At 46.3% G+C, this 17,567-nt stretch overlaps 1 long non-coding RNA gene across 1 annotated transcript in view; it reads right to left on the bottom strand.

Annotated features, from left to right (window-relative positions):
* Window positions 1-7,582, bottom strand: part of LOC146776073 (uncharacterized) — a 38,973-nt gene extending 31,391 nt beyond the window's left edge. Inside the window, exon 1 of the long non-coding RNA XR_014971904.1 lies at window positions 7,270-7,582. This is a non-coding gene — a long non-coding RNA (uncharacterized LOC146776073). The remainder of the gene's footprint in view (window positions 1-7,269) is intronic.
* Window positions 7,583-17,567: the final 9,985 nt, after the last annotated feature.

Raw genomic sequence — 17,567 nt, 5'->3', positions numbered from 1 at the left:
GCAGAAACCACAATCTCAGTCAGCTTAAATCAGATACACACTATAAATTTACATGTGCTCACCCTCTGGTGGCTTGGCACACAGCAGGAAAGCTTAATTCAAGAGGCAATGTGTAAAGTATTTGTGCAACACTTCAAACAGTAACAGAGTGAAAATACCACAAACGACTCCACACCAGTGTAGAAAATTAGCTTATATTTTTATGAACAAAATACCAAAACATCAAAAATCCAGTAAGTATAACCAGTGTTTCCTGAGCTTTAGTTATTCCTTGTTCCTGAGCTGCTGCTGTTTTCCTTGTTCCTGAATTAGCACTGCCTGCAGTACTACCTTGACTTTTCAAACGCATAAAGAAAAGGCATTGTCATTTACAATGCCAATAGCTCAAACTCTTGCAAATGCGAGACCTACTGCATTGCAAATGCTTGTTGGCTACTAGCGCGGGGACACACCAGCAGTGTAACTATGCCCTCTTAAAGTGGATAAATAAAAGAAAGTGAATGAGACAGTGACGGGGCATTAGGCAGACGGTAACAGAGAATAAGGGAGGCAGGCAGAGACGGAGAATGAAGGAGGCAGGAAGAGAGAGTGACACACAATAATGAGACAGACCAACAGAGCATGAGAGACAGCAGCGGAATGGAAAATAATGAGAGAGAATGGCAGGTAGCACCAAAAAGTAAGGGAGGCAGCAATCGAGGCTGAGAGCGGAAGCAAGGGGGGGCAGCAAAAAGGGGGGGGGGGGCAGCAAAAAGGGGGGCAACAAATGCACAAGATGGCACGGTAGCCTCCACAAGAAGTCTGCTTCAGGGCACTACAAAAAGAACGCATCAAGTTGTGTTTTTCCTCCGACGCCTCCAAAACTCCCGGTTTCCATAAAATTAAAGTAACTTCAAATAATATGCAAAGAGGGGAAAAAAAGTCTCTGTGACAGAGGAAAGAAAGCGCGGGGGGGACCGCAGCGGTAGAGAGGGGATTAGATGCCTGAAGTGGACTTTCTCTGGCCATTGGGCCGGCCTGACCTTAAGATGACAGCCTCAAGTCTCGCGCTTTTTATTTGTCATCTCACAAGACATCTGGAAACAATGTGTAACAAGTGGGCGCCGCTCTACGCTTAAAAAATGAACAGTAACAACAAAAGTCTTATCGCGTTGTGTTATTAATGTAAACGAGAACTGCCCCCATCAGTTGGTGGTTTAGTTGGTGCCTGATGAGTACACAAATACAACACTAAAAGCACGCACCGAAGGGGGGCGGAATAAACTATTATAGAAGATGAGTGATAGAAGAGAAAAAGAGGAAAACAGGACAAACAGTATCTTAACGAAACAGGATGCCCTCCTCTGCAGAATGTGGCGAGCGCCCCCAAAGCTACTCATACCCTTGGGTAGAAAGGGGGACCGTGAGGGCTGTGGGCCCCCACACGGCCTGCGTTAGGCCCCTGAGAATAAAATGACTAACTGATGTGGACAAGAACAGATGCATGCAACATGTTAAAACAACACAGTGGGGGCATCTAAGCGTTCACAAAATATCCAAATTTCATAGTGCCGTACACAACAAATGTGTTTGTTCTTCGGCAAGACAAACATTAAAATGTCTAGTATATTCATTTACAAATTTTGTCACCCAACAAGGAGGGGAGTGAAGACAACGGAAGTGGTGAAACGGGAAGATCAATAGAAAGGGATATAGGAGCGGTACAGCTGAGTACTGCAACATTGAGAAGTGGAGTAATGACATTAAGGTTAAAACAATACATGAGCTAGATTTTGGGACAGAAGAAGCTGAGAGGGGAGAGAAAAAAAAGGTGCAGACGAAATGCTATGCAGAAACCAAGATACAAGTGGGAATGAGAATGCGAGCATGGACGCCTTTAAGTGAGAGAAGACGGGAGGTTAGAGCATGTCAGATTATCCTGTCAGCAGATGAACAGTTACAACACACGGGGAGGGGCAGTGGCATTAGACGGGGTGCAGGAACGACTGAGCAGAGACCAAAAGATGGTGTGGGGGTAGTGCATGAGCTGTATACCGGTCTAAGCATAGTATAAGGGGACTGGTATGTGCTGGGAGGGCACAGAGATACACATTTGGAGCTGTGGACTAATCTCTGCAGTGCGCCCCTTATTCCTCAGCACCCTCGAGCGCAGCCCTTACCTACGGGGAGGGCAGCTGCCGGCAGCAGCAGCGCCCCTAGAAGGGGGGCGCTAGGGACATGTTCAGCTCCTATCCGCTCCGCTTAGGACTTTGACTGGATTTGATGCGGGTAAATGAGTAGGGTCACAGGAACAACATGAGAGAACAGTACGACCCTCAGAACAGCAGGAACAAGAACAGCCCATCAGGAGAAGATGAGCACCCCCATTTCACCCCATGGAGCCATCGGAGGAGTGAAGGAGAAAGCTGGAGGCCGGGAGAGCCAGGCTTGCTCACTTCAGACAGCAAAACGAAAGTGACGGCTCGCATCCACAGAGAAAAAAAAAAAAAAGACAGAAGAGGAACGAAACTTAAGAAGAGAGCATGGCAACTGTAATGAATATCCTTAATGCCCAGACATGCTTAATCTCTATAATAAATCCTTTACATTACAATAGGTGTAGATTGAGGTCCAGCAGCTGAGAGCTCGACACACGCACCATGCTTTCATTGGTCGATGACTGCGCTATAAATAATGAGCATATAAGGTCTGCAGGGGCCGGACGGGATTATGGTGACGATCAGCCTTGTGCATGCGCCTGGAGGCGCTGCCATGCTTACATCAGGCAAAAATGCCAAGCAAAAAAAAAAAAAAAAAGTGCGATCTGGCCGACTTTGAAGCTGGGAAACCTAGTTCAAGCATTCTGTGTTTCTGAACGAATCACTTCTCTCCCCGTGCCTAAAAATTAATGCACCCGTTTGTAATGCAAGTGGTGCTTGGGTAATGCGCACTCATGCCTTCCGGTCGAGTTAACACTATATAAAACAGTAACAAGCAGCATGTGTTGTCCACCCCTCGTGCACACCAGCTCCTGATGCAGCCTTGCACATGCTGCCATGTTTACATCAGGCAAAAATGCGGAGACAAAAAAAAAAAAGGGCAATCGGGCGAACAAAAACAGTAATTAGGGACCACTATTTCCGGACTAGACGGAAGTCAGTTACAGATCAAAAGCCAGTAAAAAGCCAGCTAACAGGAGCTGTGCTAACATTGAACAAATGGCAAGCAGCCAGAGAAAGAACCGGGCAATAGGCGGACTTTCACCCCATATACAGATTACTTCATGCCTCGGAGAGGCAGCGCATGCGCTGCCTATGTGAGACCTAAAAAGGGTGAAAGGGGCATAAGTATAAACGAAAAGATCCCGCTGAAGACTATAGGAACTGACTCAACAAGAGGGGGACAAAGGCATGGCTTTAAATATATTCGTAGAAGGAACAGACCAGAAAAAGCAAACATTTTGAGATAGAATGTACTCTTGTCTGACTGGAGCAGATGAGGAAGACAGGTGCAACAGACATCACTTCGGTGAATGAAGTAACAAGTGATGGGCCGAAGGCAAGAAAGTCCATGGTGAACAGCATTAGTACGATCCATGGTCTAAAACTGCACGCACACAAACTCATGGTGAACTACCTGAAATAATGCACTGCAAAGGACTGTGGGTTGAATGGCCACAAGAAACAGTCACCGGTGAAGGATCAGAAGGCAACACTGAAAACAAGAACAAGGCAATGTCCTGAGACGCAGCCATATTAAAGTCAGGCTGAGCAGAAAGCTACTAATAAGGAGCCAACAAAACGAAGCGACCCAACAGAAACAGATAGAGGACTACACATTAGAAGAGCTGTGTGCTCAGATGAAAGTAAACGCGTGCTCTGCATGCAAACCCTTAAAAAAAAAATCCACAATAGTGGATGAAAACAGTACTTCGCGAAGGGAAACTGATAAGATAACACAAGGAACATGCATTGGTAAATGGAGGAAAAGTGTGCTACAGCAAATAGAAATGAAGGAAAAGTAAGTGTCAAGTACAGGAACCAATGAAAAGCAAGGAAAGTATGGAGGCGGGGCGTAAACCCCTTTAAATTTTTATATTAAATACAAAAGATTTCAAAAACAGTGTAGGCGAAACCTAAAAAGATTATCTCTGTGCACACTGCTAAAAGACAAACTACAAAATGAATTTCTATTTTTTGTAGTGTATAGATGTTTGAACTGATCTCAGGAGCAGTGGACTGTACACTGAGAACGTTATTATGAGAAGCCTAAAGCTTTATGTGCTGTATAGGGAACACTATCGCATGCCTCAAATTCAGTTTACAAAAAATAAATCTTTGAGATATATATTGCATGCATCACATCACACTTATGCTGCCCTACATAGATTTAGAATCTGAGGGACACAATGATCGAGTGATTTCACAAACTACCACAAGTTAGTTTAAAAAGTGTATTTAGAAACCAATGCTCCAAAACAGAGGCTGAGTAACTAAGGGTATTATTTAGAGAGGCGAGCAGCCTGCCAGACGTCCAGTGCGGGTCTGCCCACTTCAGCTACAGGACTGCGCCGAATGGGTGGGATCTTTCTTCCAAAGGTGCGTTCACTGTTTGAATGCCACGCGGGCCACTATGTTGCCTGAGTCCACTCAGCATTTGGTTTAATTTCACAGAGACTACCCCCAAAAACTGGGGAGTGGTTTCTCCGTGTGCATGTTTCACTAGAGTATACCTCCCGTTCAGTAATTTGCTCTGTGATATTATTAGAACTAAATATCTCATACTTTGCACTTTTCTTTTCATTGGCTTTCATTTTCCAGGATCTGCGCAGGACTCATGAGGCGATGCAATGACCTTGGAAAATAGGCCTCATCCCATCAGCTGGTCACCACCTCCTGCACTCATACAGATTTCCAGAAGAATGAAGGCCGGACTGTAAAGCAAAACCAGCCCCGGCAAATATGCTCCAATTAGCCCCACACTGCAGCATGCCAGACACTTGTCAAGTGAGCCGGACCCACTCCATGGATAGGGGGCTCTTCCCCAATCAGTGTTTCTGAAAAAATGGATGTAAAAGCACTTTAGAATTGTACATTCCACCCTGGTTTGAACTCAACCCATCTTGAAAGCGTGATGTAAGGGGTCTAAATGTGCACTATAATTTGTGAGCCTATGCATGAGTTCCATCCCACCTCCTGAGCCCATATTCCAGATTGTGCATGTGCGGAATGAGTCGTGGCACTTTGGACAGAGGGTCTTACCCTCGCTTTTGTCCTAATAAAGATCCCATGTGATTTGGTTGTTGGGAGGAATCGAAACAGTTACAAAACTATTGTGTAGGCCTGTGATTAACAGGATATATAAGGCGCACTTAGAGTGAAGTGGACCTTGCTTCTGTGAATACCGATCATCTACAGCCAGAACAGACTTTAAACATGCCAAGCTTGGTTTTAAATGATCTAGTCACTTCTTCACCGTTCACTTGCTCTGCGCCGTTTCCTCACTTGATGTGGTATAGATGTGCATATATTGTGCATTGCCGTGAAAAAATAATATATTCACTTCATGGTTTGCTAAATGCGTGGACCGTGGATATTCGCCTTATGTTCCATTACTTCTACCGTACATTGGTTTTAGGATGTGCACATTCTGCCCCCACGTGAGCAATTATCGCTACTTGCAAAGTGATTCCGAAGGAACACCTCTGTGCTATACATTAAACTCCTGAAGTCGCTCCCAGCCCACCGGGAAATGCCAGGGTGACAAAGTCCAATCCGGTCATGGGGGAACGCACACACTCTACCAACTCTTTTATGATTAAGTAATGGGAGACAGGCAAAAACGTGAAATATTTTCCGGCTTATAATTCAAATGTTAACTATGAACAGGAAGAAACACAAACGGGCTTGAAACTTCTACTCGATCAGCGACAAAGAAAAGAAGCTTTAAGAAAAGGTGAAGCTAAAGCGTCCTCAAAGGAATGACCTAAGAAATGGCCTCAGAACATGCTGCCCTGCTGCTGTCTTTTGGTCAGTCAAGGCCTTTTGTAACAAGAATCACTCTCTTGAGCTCACGCCCCCTGCGCAGAGCTCCGTTGCTGCCCAGCTAGGTTTGCCCTATAAAAGTGCCACAGCATACATAAATACAGACACAGATATAATGGCCTCTCAATGCACCTTAATGTATAGTTTACTTGTAAGTCCAGGCGTTTAATAAACTAATCATCAATATTCATACAAAACGGGGGACACCCTGCATTGTTTATTTGCACTTAACCATAGCAATGGATTACAAAGTAATGGCCTGCAGGTTACAAGCAGATCCTTCCGTCATGTGCACGAGCCACTGAGCTAACTTGCGCCCTGCAGGTTACACTCAAAGCCCCGTGGCAAGCGCATGCACTGTGACTCTTCTGTGAATAAGACCGTATCATGCTGATTAGGTCCACAGTTCTCTGGTGTGGACTCTGTATCCCAAAAGATTACCTATCCAATCGCCATATTGTGCCTGCAATAGGTCGGAGGGTTAGTGTCCCTACTGCTGCGATGCATCTTTTCCTTCTACAGTATATGAAACGAAAACCATCCTGTTTGCGATGATAACACTTATAATCGAGTGCTACGAAAGTGAAACGCTGTGTAAGAGGGCTAATCTGTAACGCAGATGAGTATTCAACATGTAATAAGAACTGTGACTGGGAAGGGTGAGGCTTGTTGCGTTTTGCATACGCGAGGCCCGAAGAACTGGCCGGGGATAAGCAGATGGAATCACGAAGTATTTCAGTTTGACTGTTGGGCGCGCTAATCGCCGAGTTTGATTCGAAACACACTGCCAGTTCAGTTGTAACGAGAGCATACTGAAAACTGAACCGAATAAAACACTCAAAAATAAACTAAAACTCCTTTTTCGTCATAATATTTAGAATCCAGACACAAGATACTCGCGTTCAATAACCCAGGTGCAGCACTCCCGAGAAAATTTGGAGCGATTTGGGCAGCGTGAAAGCGACAACTGGAATAAATATTGTTCACTTTCCTCCAAGATCATGATCCCTTTGCTTCTATAAGAAAATTATACATTCTAAGAGGATCATTTACAGGAAAACAGGGGTTTCTGTGGCTCTTCGATGCCACAGTACACTCTTATTGCCTTTAGGTTTGAATTACAGTGCTTTGCCGCCATCATGTGGAAAAGAGAAATACCAGCGCTCTCCGACCTCATCTGAGGCGGAGGTAACATAAATCAGCACCCACGTTAATTGAGAATTGAAGGACCAGTATTGACCCTTACTGTTTGTTATCAGCTGCAGTGCCAGTCTGACGGCAGGGCGCGGACCTCCAGGAGTCAAGTCCACCATTGCTCCTCGCTGTGACACGCATTCTGATTGATGTCGGACTGCTGAGCTCAGTGCTGCCGGACTGCACTGCAGCAGACTCTCCTCATTACGGCATGAAGCACTGAGTCAGTAAACAAATGCTCTGAGCGAAAAGCGGCGTCCGGACGCTCTTCTAACGCTGAGCAACTAATTCAAGTCTGCCGCTCACACCGTGCCGGCGGGTAGCCATAGGTCAGTTTTAGGTCTGCTTAGGCAGGGCTTGTGCTGTCTGTTGGAACAGGTATGGACTTTAAGCTCCGCCCATTTTACCACCCATCTTTTCAATTGGCTCCTGTTTCTGGCATTTGTAAATGGCGGCTTTTGATTGTTAGTAGGCTTAGTAGTCCCTCCTAAGTACCTCCTTTTCTCCTCTTGTAATCTCCCGCGAGGACTGTTCCATTACATGTGTTGTTACTCGGTATGTCTTAATAACAGTCTGTGAGCACTATTTTCTGAGATGACTTTCGCTGCAGGACACGCTCTACAGCAGATGCTTTTTCTTTTATCAAGCGTGATGCATGCCTAACTTTATCTTATGCTTTTGGGCTTTAGCTGCAATAGTGGCGACAAAACCTTTCTTATGTGCGACTCGCAGAACTTGATGTTGAAACTGCACACAACATAATATTTCTTTTTCAAAGCAGCGCGGCACACCACACTTTTTTTAAAGCAGCATGGCACGCCTTGTTTTTTTTAAAAGCAGTGTGGCACGCCACACCAGTTTTTTTTTCAGCCATGCATAATCTTATGTTTTAATTTTAGTAGCGCAGTACGCCTTGCTTCAACTTCAACAATAGCGGCCACGCCTTTCTTCTGCGTAGCTTGACCAACTTAATCTAAGTGTCCTTTTTCAGTGCCTGCAGCTGGGGTGACTAGCGTTCCTCCTATTTGAGACTTTGGCTTCCGTTTCCGCTTCCTGCTGCAGTGCTCACATTGCCTACTTCAATTGCCTGCATCTAACAGAAGCCCAAGCACGTCACTCTTTCTCTGTTTGCGGCTCACTTAACTTGATGTTAAGACTGTACACAACATAATATATATATTTTTTAAAGCAGCACGGCATACTTTTTTTTTTTTTTTTCAGCCGTGCATAATCTTATGTTTTAACTTCAGCAGCGCAGCACGCAGGGCTTCAACTCAACAATTGCGGACGCACCTTTTTACTGTGCGACTCGTTCAACTTAATCTAAGTGTCCTTTTCCAGTGTTTACAACTAAAGAAGTATCAATGCGAGACCTATTACATTGCAAATGCTTGTTAAGACTAACTCACTGTTACACTCGGCCACGTGATGTCATGTCACAGTCATTGAATTTGAATCCATTGCCTCAGCGGTGAATGAGCGAGGTGAGTGACCAGCTGACGGGCTCGCACGCCTCACCTGAGGGCCTCTCTTGCCGGCTCCGGTCTCAGTGCCCAGCAGGGGAGAACTGAAAACGAAGTGTGAACGCGGCTGGAGCCGCAGGGGGTGCCGCGAAAAGCTGTACGACGGCAGGCAGGAGCCGCGGAAGGCCTGCGGGGAGCGATGTGCTGTGGAGAACCTGCCTAGAAAAGCCTGCCCATCGCTGCAGGAGCTGCCTGTCTTTTCTTCGTGGCTGGCGCCCAGTGCCCCAGCGCCCCAGCACTTCCAGGTGCATCGCGAGGGAGACGCTCTTCATGCTTCACATGCTGCGGTGAGCGGTGGAGCTGTGGAGCTGCAGGATTGCAGGACTGCTGCTGCGGCGTCCTCCTGCGTGCGTCCTCCTTTGCTTCGGGGTGCTTCAGGGTGATTGTTGATGGGTGCCGTTCGCCGTGGGAGTCTTGTGCACTCTTTGGAAGCCTGCCTTTTTTATTGAATCTCCAGTTTTACTGTGTGTGACTCAAGGACCCTTCTGAAAGCTGCTGGCGGTTTGACGCTGAGGTCGGGACTGCGAGGACCAGCAGCCCCGTAACCTGAATCAGCTGCATCCTCTTCCCGCCCCAGACATTTAACTGACTGCCACTCCCGCTGCGCGGCCGCGCGCCGGGAGAAGCCCGGGACAAGGGCGGGACCGTTTGTGGCCGTTAGTGGCCGGACTGGTCGGGTTGGGCCACCCATATTGGCTAGTTTATTTTTCCGCTTACTGTTTCCCGTGCTCTGTCTGTTTGTAACAGTGAAAACATGAGTAGGAGAAACCATTCTGGCAATACACTCGTAAAAAATCATACTGGGCCTGCAACTAAACCCTTACCTAGTCTGACCGCTATTGAACGCATGCTACAGAAGACGATAGGGGTGGTGGCCAATGCAATCGAAAACACTGAACGCCGCCTTTCCTTACCTGCTGGTAGTTTTCTTCCCCCACAAGCTGCCAACATTTTGTTTGTAACTGTTAATTCTCAAGATTCGATCCTAGCTCCGTCGTTTGTGGCTTTACCGGGACCCCACCCCATCTCCACCACCCAGCCTGCTTTATCTATCACTGCTATTGACCCCCCAGCCGTAACCCCAGATCCACCCAGATTATCTCAGTCCCCTACCATTTTTTCCAATGACTTGCCTACGGACTTTCTTCCCCATTCAGGAGCTGTTTCCCTAACTTCATTTTGTGATTTACCCATAAATTCTTCCTTGGGGTCAACCCCCCCGGTAACTCCACTACCTCATACTCCGAGGGTGATAACAAGAGGGCAAAAAACCAGGTCCATTCTAAAAAATCCCACTAGGGATGGGCTTAATATAAAAAAGGCAAAGCCTGCTACAATTCGGAAAAGCGCCACTGGCGATAACAAATATAAAAAGGTAACCCCGAAATCCCCCGCCACGAGAGGGAAAAAAGCAACCAAAAATGTAACCTTGAGTGCAGCTAAACCGTCCCAGGATAATGGCTTGCACGTAAATATTCCTGATCAGTTACCTATCCCAGCTCCTTCCCACTTTTCAAATGAGAATTTATTGGAAAGAATTGAACATCTTATGAAGTCCTTAATGTCTCCACTCATGGAAAGGGTAAAATGTTTAGGGGAAAAAATGGACAATATGGAAAAAATAATGCACACTTTTAATATTAGTTCTGGCCAAGCGGAAACTAACCTACACCCCAAGGATAAACAAAAAATTGATTCACATTCTGGTAAAAAAAGACCAACACCAACTCGCTCTACCACTCCGGTATTGTCCATCCCGCCCACTAACATTTTATCAGCTCCCTTGGGGATTTCCGAACCCAGGACAACAGGGGCAGCTGCCCCATGCAGGGACGCTGAGCCCGTAAGCCGTGTAACAAATACCACTCATACCCTAGGTCCCTCTAGGGACCGTTCCACACAACCAACCCCGTTGCAGTCTCTCTCACATATTGATTTACCCCCACAATCAACTCCTTACACTGTTGTCCTAGTTGGGGTACCAGAGCTATTACAGGGCAAATTAGAAACTTTTTCTGAGCTAAGAAATAAAGTTGCTCATTGGTTGAATACGAATAGACCATTACCCATTTCTATGTCCGGAGAAATCCTATTCGCAAGAAGGTTAAGTTGGGTGGGCCACAGGCCAAAGGATATCTCAGGAGATTGTATCGTAATAAACTTCAGGGATAGGCGAGTGATCCACCATATCTGTAATTTTTTTCCATCTAGTGCCAATACCAAGATTCATGTTAGGGATCTGACTTTCTTCTATCCCCAACCTTTTTCCCACCTATCAGACATACACTTTCGTGATTTAACAGCTCTGGCTAGAAATGAGGCCCCCAGACTATGTTATAATATTCCGACTTTCAATCATTATGATCAACTTTCTGATCTGGAGAGAGTGGATTGACTTAAATCAGATGGCTTGTCAGCTATGCCCATGTGTAATCCACTTCCCGTTAGTGTAGAGTCGGACCATCTTCTTGAGGGCTTTGAAACATCTGGGTCCCTTTCTTCACCCATTGTTCAGTCTCTTAATCAGGTTGATTCGTCAAGACTGCTTCCTGACGGAGTGACCCATAAAGATATCTCACTGCTTAATATTTTATTTTGGAACGTTGCTGGCCTCCGTTCAAAGGTTTTGAACGACCTTACTTTCATTCAGGATTTTGATATCCTCTGCTTTCAGGAAACTTGGGCTTCCACTGAAATACATCTCCAGGGCTTCAAAACATATTTTTCCCCAGCTTTACCATCTCCCTCTGGCAGGGCCAAGGGGGGCCTGACTATTTTTGTTTCTAACACCCTCCGTTTTACATCAATAGTCCCAATAGCGCTGAAAGCAAATTTCCAAATTCTTCTTCTTCATTGGAATACCTGTAAAGCCTTAGTTCTAGTGAATTTTTATAATAATCTTTCTGCTTCCGATTTGGCGAATGTAACTAAGGAATTACATGGTCACTTTCAAGAAATACTTTAAAAAACCCACAAGGAGTTAGTTCTAATATGGGGTGGGGATTTTAATCAAAATCTTTGTACTCATAGTGATAATATAGTGTGCGGCATAGTGGATGACAATGATGATCCAATACCTCACTTCGCGCACACCTCCACTGGATATCTCTTGAATGAGATATTGAGTGGAACAGATCTTACACTAGCTAATAATTTGTTGAATCCACCCACACCCGTGTTACCAACTTTTAATGGAAGAGGCAGGCCATCCACCATTGATTTTATATTTCTCTCGATGGCAGCAGGTAAAGATCTCTTTAACTGCAAAACACACGATATCGCCATTAGCGATCATTATCCTATTAGTCTTGTTTTAAAAATCTCGAGAGAGGTTTAATATTGAGGGAACTTTAGCCCAAAATAATCTAACCTTAGATAGACTGAACGGATACTCACTAAGATGGGAAAAGGTTGAACCCATGGCTATTTCAATATCTTTAGTCAAAAAACTGGGTCCAGTGATCAACAAATGTCTTGATCCAGACATTTCTAACGAGGGAATCATGGATAACTTTGCAACTCTATTGATTGCAATAAAGGATGCCCTATTAGTAAAGAAAAAAAATGGAAAACCTAAGGGATGGTTCGATTCTTGTTGTTCCAAGGCGCACAAGAATTTAAAAACTGTCCTCCAAAATAAGGCAAGGTACAGCAAGGAAATTGCAGCCTCCAGAATTAAATATAAACAAGCTTTAAGGCATAGGAAAAATAACCTAAAGAAAGAACTCCTGGATCAATTACATAAAACATCAATTCTTGGGGACACCGCTGCCTTCTGGAAGGTTGTGAAATCCCCTTTTCTAACTGATTCTGCGCCAAAACCAACAGTTGAGGTTGCAATAGACGAACAAACTTGGCTTGGATATTTTGAGCGGATATTCAGCCTTCCCTCAACTGCTGGCCCTTTAACACTTTCCAGATCATATACCCCGAATTTCCCTCTGTCAATTAATATTCCATATGAGGAGGTGGAACAAGCCTTAAAAGCTAGCAAAAATGGTAAAGCCCCGGGCCCCGACGGGGTCCCAATTGACTTTTTTAAATTCATGATGGACTTATGGCTTCCAATTTTAACGAGGGTTTTACAAGCTTCTTGTGCAGTAGGCCCCATTGATTCCTGGACTAAATCAATTCTTGTCCCCATCTTTAAAAAGGGGGACCGTCACTTGCCATCCTGCTACCGATCTATTTCTTTATTAGGCTCACTCGGGAAAGTGGCCGGTCGTATTATCCTAGAGCGCTTGCAGCAATGGGCACTGGATAATAAAGTTCTTTCTGATCTTCAGTATGGCTTTCGCAACGGCTTGGGTACTACAGAGCAAGCCCTTAACCTCTCCTTGATGATAGACAAATATGTTAGTGCTAAAGGAGGGGCCCTCTACTTGGCATATGTGGACCTCTCCGCAGCATTTGACTGTGTCAACCACACCAAACTGTGGATCATCCTAGAGAATATGGGAATAGAGGAGCCCCTAATACTTTTCCTGCGCGGACTGTACTCAGATGCTACAACCCGCGTGAGATATGGCTTGGGGGGTGAGGTGACAAAACCGTTTAGAGTAGAGCGCGGTGTTAGACAGGGATGCGTCCTGGACCCATTTTTATTCAACTTATACACAAACGGCTTGGAGAAAGCCATGTTATCCGGGGCAAAGGACCTCCCCACCATAAACAATCGTCCCATACCGGCCCTACTCTACGCGGATGACGCTGTAGTTCTGGCGCGTACCCAGCTTGAACTGCAGCGTTCCCTCACGAAATACCATTCATTTATGGAGAACTTGGACCTGAGGATTAACATTAAAAAAACATTTATAATGTCCCTCGGGTCATCGAAAAAGAACAAAATGTCTATTTCTGTAGATCACCAAAAAATAGAGAGTACTAACACGTACCCATACTTGGGTATTGTTTTCAATCAAACATGCTCCTGGAAGAGTGCCATTGAGTCTAGAAAACTCACTTTTGCAAGAACAACTGCCGCTTTGGTCAATTTCGCGAGCAAATTAGGTAGACGACCCACTGTTGAACTCCTGGAAATTTACAAGGCAAAATGCATCGGTAGCGTAATTTATGGGGCGGGTGTGTGGGGCTACGCTATGATTGACGAGGTCCAAAGGGTGGAAAACAGATTCCTAAGATTTCTTCTTGCAGTCCCGCGGTCTACCTCAACCTATGTATGCCATTTAGAAGTAGGATTGCCCTTTGTAGCAGATCTAATAAGGATCCAACCTTTGTTACTATGGCACCGCATTTGGACCTCTATAGACACTACCTTTACCCAAGGGTTCATAAAAGACTGTATGGCCTTGGATAGAGTACATAAGGTCAGATGGATTGCTTATGTAAAGAGATTCTTAGGTGATCTGGGCATGATCCAGTATTATCTTTCCCCCTCGAAAATTGCTGAAATTCCTAGGAAGCAATTTAAAAAGTTGTGCCTCGCTCAGCTTGAATCCCTGAGGTTAACTAGCGAAGCCCACAAACCCACAGTTCAATACTCCTTACTGACCCAAACGACTCTTTCAATTCAGCCCTACCTGACTTTTAACATTACTGATTATGAGAAATCTCTTTTAACAAGGCTTAGACTGAATGTTTTTCACCATTCGGTTACCTTTCCTATTTCTACATCTTGGGAAAGACATCTTCAACCATGTGTTCTGCTCGATTTTCCCGGCCTTCTTGTGAGGAAAAGATGATTAAATGTGACTTCAGTCTCTTACCATTCAAGTCTAAGGGTTAGAGTAGTGAATGGAGCCTATTTACTAGGCACTTCGACATGATTCTGTGCTCTTCCCCATAGATCAGGGCTCGCACACATAGCCTAGGGGATAGATTCGTTAGTATTAGGGATAACCTGTCCTGTAGTGAGGGTATTTCACGGAGCTGTGCTGAATTCAGGCCTGGTAGGCCTCAAACGGGAGAGACTCCATCTTTCTTTCTGCTCCGGCAGCTTGGGATGCTTCTAGGTCAAACGTAATGTTTTAGTTATGAGGTGTTATTCGCTTGGAGAGAACCGGTTCAGGCCGGCCCTTATCGAAGGATTGTATTTTTCTTCATGCCGAAGACACTACATCAGGCCGGCCGGCTGGGAACGTGTCCTTGGTACGGGGAGGTACGAGAATTTGGTGGGTGGCAGGTTACAGGCCGGAATTTTCCATGAGGAAACGCACCTCTATATTAGTGAAAGTCTGAGGCAGTTACATGTTCAGTCCGTAGGCGGCATCTAGCCGTTAGCAGTAAAGCTACTACTTATTCCAGGGAAGACAGACGCCATCTTGAAGGCGGAGAAGAACTGAGAGACAGATGCTCTCCTAGCAGAATAGCCAGAGAGGAGAGAGTAGCCGATAAGGAAGAGGTCCCAGTGACTCGGAGAAGGGTGATTCCAGGCGAGCCGAGGCACAGACGAGAAGGGAACCTAGATGACCACTGAGTGCAGGCTACATACTACTAAGGTGATGTCGACCCTTTCTTATTAGAGTGTACAACTTAATCTTTCACTTTCCTTTGCAGGTTATGTGTTATATTGTAATGTTATGTGATTGCGTATGTAATGAGTAATAAAGTACCCAGTTTGTAGTGAACCAACATGTGCTGTGTGTTCTTGTATGAGAGGGTAGCCTATTCTTCTAGTTAGCTGCGGCTACATGAACAGATGTTAACCCTGATCAGGTAAGTGGTAACTGAATAGGGGAAAGAGGAGCCCCTCGAACCTGAGAACAGGCTATGCTCGAACTGGCAATCCTTGTGTGATCTGATGAATAGTGAGACTGATTCCCTTTTTGTATGATATGGTGATCATAGGATGAACTGTCGCATGAGACTGCCGTCTAGGTAGAGAGGTCTGGATCCGTGTGGGATCGCGAGGCCGCCACTTGTGATACTGTCGTATGGGCAGAGAGGTCTGGATCCGTAGGGGATCGCGAGGCCGCCGATTGTGCTGAGACTGCCGTCTGGGTAGAGAGGTCTGGATTCGTGTGGAATCGCGAGGCCGCCACTTGTGATACTGTCGTATGGGCAGAGAGGTCTGGATCCGTATGGGATCGCGAGGCCGCCGATTGTGCTGAGACTGCCGTCTGGGTAGAGAGGTCTGGATTCGTATGGGATCGCGAGGCCGCCGATTGTGCTGAGACTGCCGTCTGGGTAGAGAGGTCTGGATTCGTGTGGAATCGCGAGGCCGCCACTTGTGATACTGTCGTATGGGCAGAGAGGTCTGGATCCGTATGGGATCGCGAGGCCGCCGATTGTGCTGAGACTGCCGTCTGGGTAGAGAGGTCTGGATCCGTGTGGGATCGCGAGGCCGCCACTTGTGATACTGTCGTATGGGCAGAGAGGTCTGGATCCGTATGGGATCGCGAGGCCGCCGATTGTGCTGAGACTGCCGTCTGGGTAGAGAGGCCTGGATTCGTGTGGAATCGCGAGGCCGCCACTTGTGATACTGTCGTATGGGCAGAGAGGTCTGGATCCGTATGGGATCGCGAGGCCGCCGATTGTGCTGAGACTGCCATCTGGGTAGAGAGGTCTGGATTCGTGTGGAATCGCGAGGCCGCCACTTGTGATACTGTCGTATGGGCAGAGAGGTCTGGATCCGTATGGGATCGCGAGGCCGCCGATTGTGCTGAGACTGCCGTCTGGGTAGAGAGGTCTGGATCCGTGTGGGATCGCGAGGCCGCCACTTGTGATACTGTCGTATGGGCAGAGAGGTCTGGATCCGTATGGGATCGCGAGGCCGCCGATTGTGCTGAGACTGCCGTCTAGGTAGAGAGGTCTGGATTCGTGTGGAATCGCGAGGCCGCCACTTGTGATACTGTCGTATGGGCAGAGAGGTCTGGATCCGTATGGGATCGCGAGGCCGCCGATCGTGCTGAGACTGCCGTCTGGGTAGAGAGGTCTGGATTCGTGTGGAATCGCGAGGCCGCCACTTGTGATACTGTCGTATGGGCAGAGAGGTCTGGATCCGTGTGGGATCGCGAGGCCGCCGATTATAAGAGGTCTTGGTATGTATAGTAGGAATCCCCTGTCCTTAGGTGGTAGATATATGTGGTTGCACTATTGTAAACAGGTTCTAGGGAGGGGGTAACGTTCTGGCTGGGTTAGTGAGGCTCTGATGAGCGGGTTCTATCTGATCCGAAAACCCAAGCAGAACATTTGGCGTCACGAACCGTTTACGAAACCTGTGTGCGTTGTGGTTGTATCGTGTTTGCTTTCGGTGCGTGCGTGGTTTCGTTTGTATATTATTTCTATATAAGTGTGAGTGTAGTTTTTCTTTTCTTCTTCTCTTTCTTTTTTTCTTCTCTTTCTTTTCCGAGATGTTTTCTAGAAAGTCGAAATCTACTTTTAAGTTGCCCGTTGATATTCCCGGTTGGGATTCAACGCCTTATGAAGCCTTAGCCCGTGAGTGGGCTGATTCTACTGGTTTGAGTGAGAATTGGAATTCTTTTTTGGAGCTGGCGGAACCGGCTGATGTGATTACTTGTTTACAGAAGGCGCCGGTATCTAAGGGTGATGAACTTCCCGTTTTGGGGCGCAGGGGTTGGATTGTTCTGTCCGCGTACAGGATCCTGCATGAGAGGTTGTTGAAGTTACAGAATGTGCATAAGGATGTGGAAGCGAATTTTGTTGAGATTCAGAATGCTCATACTTTGTTACGGTGTCAAAATAAGTTGCTTGCTGACAAACTTGAGACGTACCAAACTATTGCCGAGAGGGCGGCTGTGCGAATTGCTCGTTATAAATACAAAAATCGGCGTGGTCGGGTTTCGAAGCGAAAGGTGCGTCTGGTCGTGGCGAAAGCCGGACTGGATTGGAATCCTGATGAATGGGA

The sequence above is a fragment of the Triturus cristatus genome, chromosome 12 (assembly GCF_964204655.1).
Source record: "Triturus cristatus chromosome 12, aTriCri1.1, whole genome shotgun sequence".
Lineage (NCBI taxonomy): Eukaryota > Metazoa > Chordata > Amphibia > Caudata > Salamandridae > Triturus > Triturus cristatus.
Note: the sequence above shows the minus strand (reverse complement) of the source record. Positions and strands in the feature narration are given on the sequence as shown.